At 37.7% G+C, this 9,098-nt stretch overlaps 1 pseudogene; it reads right to left on the bottom strand.

Annotated features, from left to right (window-relative positions):
• Positions 1-285: 285 nt before the first annotated feature.
• On the bottom strand, positions 286-403 carry LOC118606724 (annotated as a pseudogene).
• Positions 404-9,098: the final 8,695 nt, after the last annotated feature.

Genomic DNA, 9,098 nt, shown 5'->3' on the forward strand with positions numbered 1-9,098 from the left:
ACATGTTTGGGGATATGAAGTGGTTTACCAAGGTGGGAGTATAGAATGCAAAGAGGGAAAGGGCAAGACATGAGTAGAAAGGCAACAGAGCCCGATGAAAAACATCCTCATATGCCATGCCAAGAAGTTTGGACTCCTTCTCAAAGAATTGGAGAGTTTCGAAGGATTTTTATTTTATTTATTAAATAAAATAATTATTGGTGTGACATTGGCTAATATAATTATATAGGTTTCAAGTGTACAGTTTTATAATACATCCTCTTTTTTATTTTATTTTATTTTTTATACCTACAGCACCTGGTCTTCTTAGATGATCTCCCATCCAAGTACTAACCAGGCCTGACCCTGCTTAGCTTCCAAATCAGACGGGATCAGGCATTTTCAGGGTGGCATGGCCGTAGATTCTATAATATATCATCTGTATATTGCATTGTGTGTTCACCATCCAAAGTCAAATTTCCTTTCAGCATCATATACTTGATGAGCATTTTGAAGGCCTTGCAGGAAATGTCATATTCTTGGTGAGACTGAAGATGAGGAAATCTTAAAAGATCTTTGCAGAAATCTAGGTGAAAAATAATAAAGGTCTTAAATAAAGATTGGCAGTGAGGACCGAGGGAAGAAGGCTGATTGAGGGAAAGGGATAAGACAGAATTCATAGGACTTGAAGACTAATTGAATGAAGGAAGTGGGAAGGAGAGGGAAAAAAAGGGTTACCCCCAAGTTCCTAGCTTGGGAAACTGCATGGATGGTGGTATCATTCACACAATCTGGAAACACAGGAGGAGGAACAGGGTTGGTGGGAAAATTATGGTTGCTATCTGGACACGCTGAGCTTCAGATTCCTCTGGGTTATCCAAGAAGAAAATATAGAGCCAAGTACACAAGAAAATGCAGAAAACCCAATGATAACAATTTTTGTTAAGTATCTTATAGCATAAGTTACAATATATTGATTGTTCTAAAAATGATAGTTTTTCTGCATTTGTTATGAAAATTAAGCAAATACTATCGTGATTTGGTCATAGTTATAAGCATGTTCTTTTAATAATTTTTTAAACAAGCAGTTATTGAGTTCTAATTTTGCATGAAGTGCTAAAATAGGCATTGGGAGATGAGAAGTTAACAGCAAAAGATAAATAAGACAGTCTCCCAGGAAGAGCTGATGGAGAACCAAAAGTAAAACCAAGGAGTGTCCCAAAGAAGATAAAATTGCTGAATGTGGAAAAAATGTGGTCATATTATATTCAAATTTCCCAACTGAACACTGGTATGATGATGTGATCTACTTATAAATCATATTTCAGTCATGTTGTCAGCAATAGAAAATAATATTGAGCATAAAGGCCAGAAAAAGGCAACAGCTCTTAAATCCAACTGGTAGAGCAAAATATGCATGTCATGCAATATGTCTCTTTTTAGTGTATCATTTTAAATTAGCTCAGATAGGCAACAAATAATGAGGAAGTGGACAATGCTGAAATTTATAAAGATAAATAGAAAATGACTATGTATGCTAAATAGGTTGACTCCAAAGATGGTTTTATGAGATCTCAATATGAAATAATTTATTTCATCATCCACTTCAACTTCGGTGGTTTGGTAGTTCTGACAACCAAATAGGATCAGTAGATAGCCCTTAAGAATGAAGTAGTGTAAAAGAGAGACAATCTTATTGAAAGATGGCTCTTAGTCCTTCTAAAAAATCGTTACAAAAACATCTTACAACACAGATGTTTGTTATATTGTTGGTCAAATAATCTTCCTAATATATATTTGGGTAACAAAGATGAGGCACTATGCATTTTCTTTATTGCAAGAGGAAAAAACCTAAGCACTTTGTAAGGCTAATGAAAGAAGACTCCAATGCACATACTTAAAGTCCCATTTCATTATGTCTTAACTGAAATATCAGTAATAAAACAGAAAGAAAGATGAGAAATTCTAAACATACAGAAAACAGTGAGTATTGCTTCCACTCTACCAAGTAAAATCTAGATAAACTATATACTTATAACTTTTCTTGAACTCATTAGCGACCTAAGGTTATAAATTAACTAAACGGATCCAAATTCGAGGAAAGGCGGGCCCTGTCAAAGACGGAATGTGAGCACTTGCCCGCCAATGGTAGAACATGGCCGAAAAAGAAACTGGGTTCCACATAAGGAGGTAAGAGCTAAAAATTTTAACATATTGCTAGAAGCCAAGTGTGAGCTAGTGTGAGAGGAGAATGTGTACACACCTATAGGCTCTTCTCCACAGACTTTCACCAGATTGCTATTGGCATGATTGAGGGGTGGGGAGGAAGGAAATTGGAGAGAGCCTCTTGTGGTGGTGCTGGCATGGAGGAGAGGAGTGCTGCCACTTCAGAAAAATGAGTCCCATTTTTCCCCTATTGAACTAATGTTTTAAGTCACTGGGACAGGGGCAAGAAATAGTCAGTTCTAGGACACAGGTGAACATGCATTGTGTTGAGGAAAGGGTTAAAAGAAAAAACCCCTTCACAAGTATATATCCCAATTATTTAACAAAGAAGTAGTAACAAAAAAGTAGTACCAAATCTTCCAGAAAATAGAGAACACTTCTCGAAACATTCTGTGAAGCCAGCATTGCCTTGGTACCAAAACCAGACAGAGACAATACAAAAAAAGAAAACTACAGGCCAATTTTATCATGATTATAATTGTGAAAAATCCTGAACAAAATATTAACAAATCGAATTCACCGACATTTGAAAAGTAAAATAAATCAGGACCAAGTGAGATACAATGTCGATTCAATATTAGAGAGTAAAAAATATAATTCACCACATCAATAGATCATCTTGATAGATCCAGATTTTTTAAAATAAAATCCAACAACTATTTATGATAAAGCTCTCAGTAAACCAGGAACACAAGGAAAATTCCTCAACCTGAGAAAGGGTATCTATTAAAAACCTACTGCTAAACATCATTCTTAATGGTGAAAAACTAACTGTAATTTTTTTAAGATCAGGAACAAGGCAAGGATATTGCGTGGAAAAAGATGGTTGTAGTCAGGTTCCCTCCCGACAATCTTAGCAGCTCACTTCCAAGATGAAGTTACTCAGCTCTTCTCCCCTTATGCAGCCATGTGCCGGGTATGCATGCACGGGCTTCCATTATCTGGCATTGTGCCATTATTTTTAACCTGTATATAAAAGATGTTCCCATGTGAGGCTGCTTGTGCCCTGCTGGATAATGCTGCTGCCCTGCATGGCTGGCTGTGCCCTTGCTGAATGAAATAAAGAGCTATGTTGCAGTTGCCTACAGCTCCCTTTAGTTTCTTCCAACTGCCGGGGCCTCATACCCCTTTACCTCGGAACCTCGAATCTGCAGCAACACATTTTCTATTTTCACCAATCCTATTCAGCATCATACTAAAGATCCTAACAAATGCACTAAGGAAAGGGTGGAGAGGAGAGGAATACAGATTGAAAAATAAATAAATAAAACTGTTTCTACAGATGACATGTACCTACATAGAAAAATCTTGAATATATAAAGAATTGGTACAACTAGTAAGTGAATTTAATAAGGCCACAGAAAACAAAATAAATACAAAATATCAATTAATTATTTTTATAAAATAGCGATGAAAAGTTAAAATTAAAAATTTTAAAAATAGTATCATTTATAATAGCACCAATAAACAAGAAATACTTAGACATAAATTTAATAAAATATATGCAAAATCTGTATGTTTAAAATAAACAAAACACCAATGAGAGAAATCAAATAATACCTCAATAAATAGAGAGGTATATTATGTTTATAAATTGAAAGACTTAATATTGTTAAAGTGCCAAATTTCCCCCAGGTTGATCTGTAGATTCATAACAACCCCATTTATAATCTCTGAAGATTTCTTTGTAGAAATAAGTAAGCTGGTTCTGAAATTTATGTGGAAAAGCAAAGGATCTAGAATTGTTGAATAAACAATAAATTTCCTTTTGGTTTAAGTACATTTAGACAATTTTTGTGTGTGTGTGGTGTTTGTTTGCTTGTTGCAGCTGAAAACATTCTAACCAATTAGAAAGCTACTGTTTTGGCAATAATAATTTTTAATGATGTACGAATGTAAAATGAAATAGTTTTGCTGATTCAGGATGATAAGTTCATTGAAGGTACTTGAGATATTTACTTAAAAATGTGTTCTTCAGGTAGATGGGGGAAGATGGTGGATTAGGTAAAAGCATGATTTGTCCCTCCCGGGTCTGCATTGAAATTATAGCCAAATTATAAAATAATCAACGTGGAGAATCACTTGAAGTTCAGCTGATCATAACACCTATATCTGATAATATAAAGGAGCCACATGGAGGCCAGTAGGAGGGGCAAAGTTGTGAATCGGGCTGGATCTGTACCTTGGGTGGTGGAGGATCACCAGGAGGGAGAGAGAGGCTGCAGTGGCTCTCCTGAAGGAAAGGGGGTTCCTGGTCTCATCCAAGGGCTCCCCAGCATAGGGTCCCAGCCCATGGAAGAAGAGATTCCAATAACTCTGATTGTAGAAACCAGAGGGGATTCCAGCCATCTGAGTAAGATGGAAGGAGACTGAATCCCTAGACGTCCCTTTGAAGGACATGCGCACAGGCTTTCTGACCTGTACACACTCACCCAGGACACTGGTGGTGGGTCAGAGGCTTGTGTGAGATTCATTCTGAGAAAGTCTACATTACTTGGTGCCAGAACCAGGGCTAGAAGGGCAGCCACCATCGTGCCTTAGTCCAGACCCCCTACAGGGTAATCTACAGACCATGCCAGCTTGACTGTGCAGACCCCTCCCACAGTGCCATTAGGAAGCCTTGATAAGAGGGGATCAGCCTGCCCCTCTCAATGTGCAGATTGCTTGGGGCATTTGTTGCTGGATGGCTGCCAAGCCCTACTCCAATTTAGGGCCAAGCATTCCTAGTGGGTGGCCAGTGCTGTGAGCCACATTTCCATTTCCAGTGGGCAACCAGCACTGTGAGCCTCATTTCAGGGATAGGGTCAGGCAGATCACTGCTGCCAACACAAACTTGGACAAATAAAAGGGTCCTGTGGGCTAGTCCCAGACAGCAGCGGTCTTGCTGTGATCTAGGACTTAGGCAGGAACTCATGAACTGTTATCGAAGTTGCAACAAGACTGAGGATGCCTGCAAGAGTTGCAATATTGTGTATGGGGAGTGCAGGGGTCTGTGGGACCACCCCAGATGTCAGTTGGTCTCATTGTGATCTGTGACTACAGCAGGAATGCCCAATCACAGAAGTTGCAGCAAAACTGAGGCTGCATTGATTTGACTTCCTGGTGGCCCTTGTCTCCCTGAGATCCTGTCACATTCTATACACAAAGTGCCCATCTCACATTGATAAGCAGCTTCCCCTGCCCTGGGGTGGTGCACTCAGGCCCACGATGGGCAGTAGCTGACTTTGCTATGACTGGAAAGTTGTACAGGGAACCACACAGACAGAACTGGCAAATAAGCTGTCACTGCAATGTCGGGGGAAATTTACTCAGTAGACCCAGGAGACTCTTGGGGTCCCTGCATCACTCAACATGCATATCGCCCAGAGGCTTTTCAAGGTTCAGAGACTTATGGGCAACTGACAGGTAGTGTCAGACCTGGAGGAGCACTGGTATCCTCTGCCCTAGGTCAGGGACAGGGGATAACCAGACCACTGTCTACAGCGTTATCTCTTCCACTTACCTATAAATCCAGCACAGGAAACAACCATCTGTGATCGCTTTGTAGTTCTCACTGGGTAGCCCTGAGCAATCAAAAGCAGTGGCTAACCTTGGGCTATGGGGAAGCCCCTCTCGAGGGTTCACAAACCAATGGAGGCTGGCACCACACCACAATGGAGTAACTCCTGACTAGTCCAGTACTGATACACAAAATAAGGTGGTTGCAACAAGCACATAAGCCTGCTAGGGCAAATCTCGCTCAGTGGGATCAGCCCCTGCACAGCAACTCTTATCCTGTGGGTGCAGCCAATTCCCACAATTAGTCAGCCTGGGCATTAATCCTATTCACTGATCTATTAAGAACAATAAAGGCTTGGTAACAACAGAAGACCACACACAACCCACACAAAGATCACATTCAGAGCTGCTGGCATAAGAGATCAGGGAGAGTGTGCCACTGGGCCACACAGGACACCTTCCACATTAGGCCATCTGGTCAAGGCTGAGAGATGAAACAAATATTCCCGATACATAGAAATTAACACAGAGAGGCTAATGAAGTGAGAAAACAAAGAAACATGCCACAAATGAAAAAAAAAAAAAAAAAACAGGAGAAAACTCCAGAAAGTAAGCTAAATGAAATGGAGGCAAGTAACCAACCAGATACAGAGTTTAAAATAATGGTTATAAGCATGCTCAGTGAACTTAGGGGGAGAGTGGATAGCACAATGAGAACCTCAACAGAGAGATAGTAAGCATAAAAAAAGGACAATAGAAACCATAAAAAAGAACCAGACAGAAATGAGGGATACAATAACAATACACTAGAATGATTCAACTGTAGATTGGACGAAGCAGAAGATCGAATCAGGGAATTGGAACAAGGTAGCAGATTACATGCAATCAGAGTAACACAAAGAAAAAATAATTTAAAAAAATAAGGATAGTTTAAAAGACCTCTGGGACAACATGAAGCATAAAATTATCCAGATCATAGGAGTACCTGCAGAAAAAGAGAGAGCAAAAGATTGAGAATCTATTTGAAGAAATAATGAAAGAAAACTTCCCTAACCTGGCAAAGAAATTAGACATACAAGTTCAGGAAACACAAAGAGTCCCAATAAGAGGAATTCAAACAGATCTATAGCAAGGCACATCATAATTAAACTGCCAACAGTCAAAGACAAAAAGAAAATTTAAAAAGCAGCAAGAGAAAGGCAGCTAGTTACTTACAAGTGTACCCCCTTAAGAATATTTGCTAACTTTTCAATGGAAACTTTACAGGCCAGAAGAAAATGGCAAGAAATATTCAAAATTATGAAAAACAAGAATCTACAATCACAAATTTTCTACCCAACAAGGCTTTCTATTAAAATAGAAGGTGAGATAAAGAGCTTCCCAGACAGGGAAAAGCTTAAGGAATTCATCACCAACAATCCAGCATTACGAGACATATTAAAAAGACTTCTGTGAAAAGAAAAGGGGTTAAAAAGAAAATAGAAATAACAAACAAGAATAATAAAATGGCAGTAAGAATGTACCTATCAGTAATCACTTTACGTATAAATAGATTAAATGCTCCAACCAAAAGACATAGGGTAACCTAATGGATAAGATAACAAGAGACACACTTCAGATCAAACGACACTCCAGACTGAAAGTAAAGGGATGAAAAAAGGTATTTCATGCAAATGGAAATGAAAAAACAAAAACAAAAACAAAAAAAAACTGGAGTAGACTATATCAGATAAAATAGACTTTAAAACAAAGGCTATAATAAGAGACAAAAAAGGGTATTATATAATGATAAAAGGATCAATAAATCAAGAGGACATAACCTTAGTAAACATATATGCACCCAACATATGCAAAGCAATTATTGACTGACATAAAAGGAGAGATCAATAGTAATATACTCATAGTAGGAGACTTTAACATCCCATTGACACAAATGGACAGATCCTCCAGGCCAAGAATCAACAAGGAGACAATAGGCCTAAAAGACACACTAGAACAAATGTATTTAATAGATATTTTCAGAGCATTTTACCCCAAAGCAGCAAAACATACATTCTTTTCAAGTGCACTTGGAACATTTTCTAGAATAGGCCACATATTAGAACACAAAACAAGTCTTGATAAATTTGAGAAGATTGAAATTACATCAACTGTCTTCTCCAATCACAATGGTATGAAACAAGAAATCAACTACAAGAAAAAATTTAGAAAATACACAAACATGTAGAGGCTAAATGATGTGTTACTAAACAAAGAATGGGTTATCAATGAGATCAAGAAAGAAATCAAAATACCTAGAGAGAAATTAAAATGAAGACATGATGACTCAAAATCTATGGGACCCAGTGAAAGGAGTCCTAAGAGGGAAATTCATAGAAATACAAGCCTACCTCAAGAAATAAGAAAAAGCTCAAATAAATGATCTAACCTTACACTTAAAAGAACTAGAAAAAGAATAGCAAACAATGCTCAAAGTGAATAGAAGGAAGGAAATAATAAAGATCAGGGTGGGAATAAATAAAATGGAGTCTAGAAAAACAATACAAAAGATTAACAAAACCAAGAGCTGATTCTTTGAAAGGATAAACAGAATTGGCAGACCTTTAGCCAGAGTCATCAAAGAAAAAAGAGAGAGGACTCAAATCAATAAAGTCAGAAATGAAAGAAGAGAAATAACTATAGACTCCACAGAAATACAATGGATCATAAACAATTATATGCCAGCAACTTGGACAATATGGAAGAAATGGACACATTCCTAGAAACATACAATTTTCCAAGACTGAGTCAAGAAGAAATAGAAAATCTAAACCTAACGATTAGCACCCAATGAAATAGAATCGGTAATTAACAACCTCACAAAAAAAAACAAAAGTCCTGGACCAGATGGCTTTATAGGCAAATTTTCCCGCACATTCAAAGAAGAATTAACATCCGTTTTTCTCAAACTTTTTCAAAAAATTCAAGAAGAGGGAAGACTCCCTACCTCCTTTTGTGAGGCTATCATTACCTTGATTCCAAAACCAAAGACATTACAATAAAAAAAAAAACACGAAAATTATAGGCTGATATCTCTTATGAGCATTGCAAAAATCCTCAACAAAATATTAGTGAACTGGATTCAGCAATATCTTAAAAAATATCACAAACCATGATCAAGTTGGATTTATTCCGGGCGTGCAAGTTTGTTACAATGTCTGTAAATCAATTAATGTGATACATTACATTCACAAATCAGAAGATAAAAACCATATGATCAGATCAATAGATGCAGAAAAAGCATATGACAAAATTTAGCATTCATTAATGATACAAACTCTCAGCAAAGTGGGAAGAGAGGAAACATACCTCAGCATAATAAAGACCATCTGTGACAAGCCTATAGCTAATATCAC

Source organism: Rousettus aegyptiacus, unplaced genomic scaffold (assembly GCF_014176215.1).
Source record: "Rousettus aegyptiacus isolate mRouAeg1 unplaced genomic scaffold, mRouAeg1.p scaffold_m13_p_1, whole genome shotgun sequence".
Classification (NCBI taxonomy): Eukaryota; Metazoa; Chordata; class Mammalia; order Chiroptera; family Pteropodidae; genus Rousettus; species Rousettus aegyptiacus.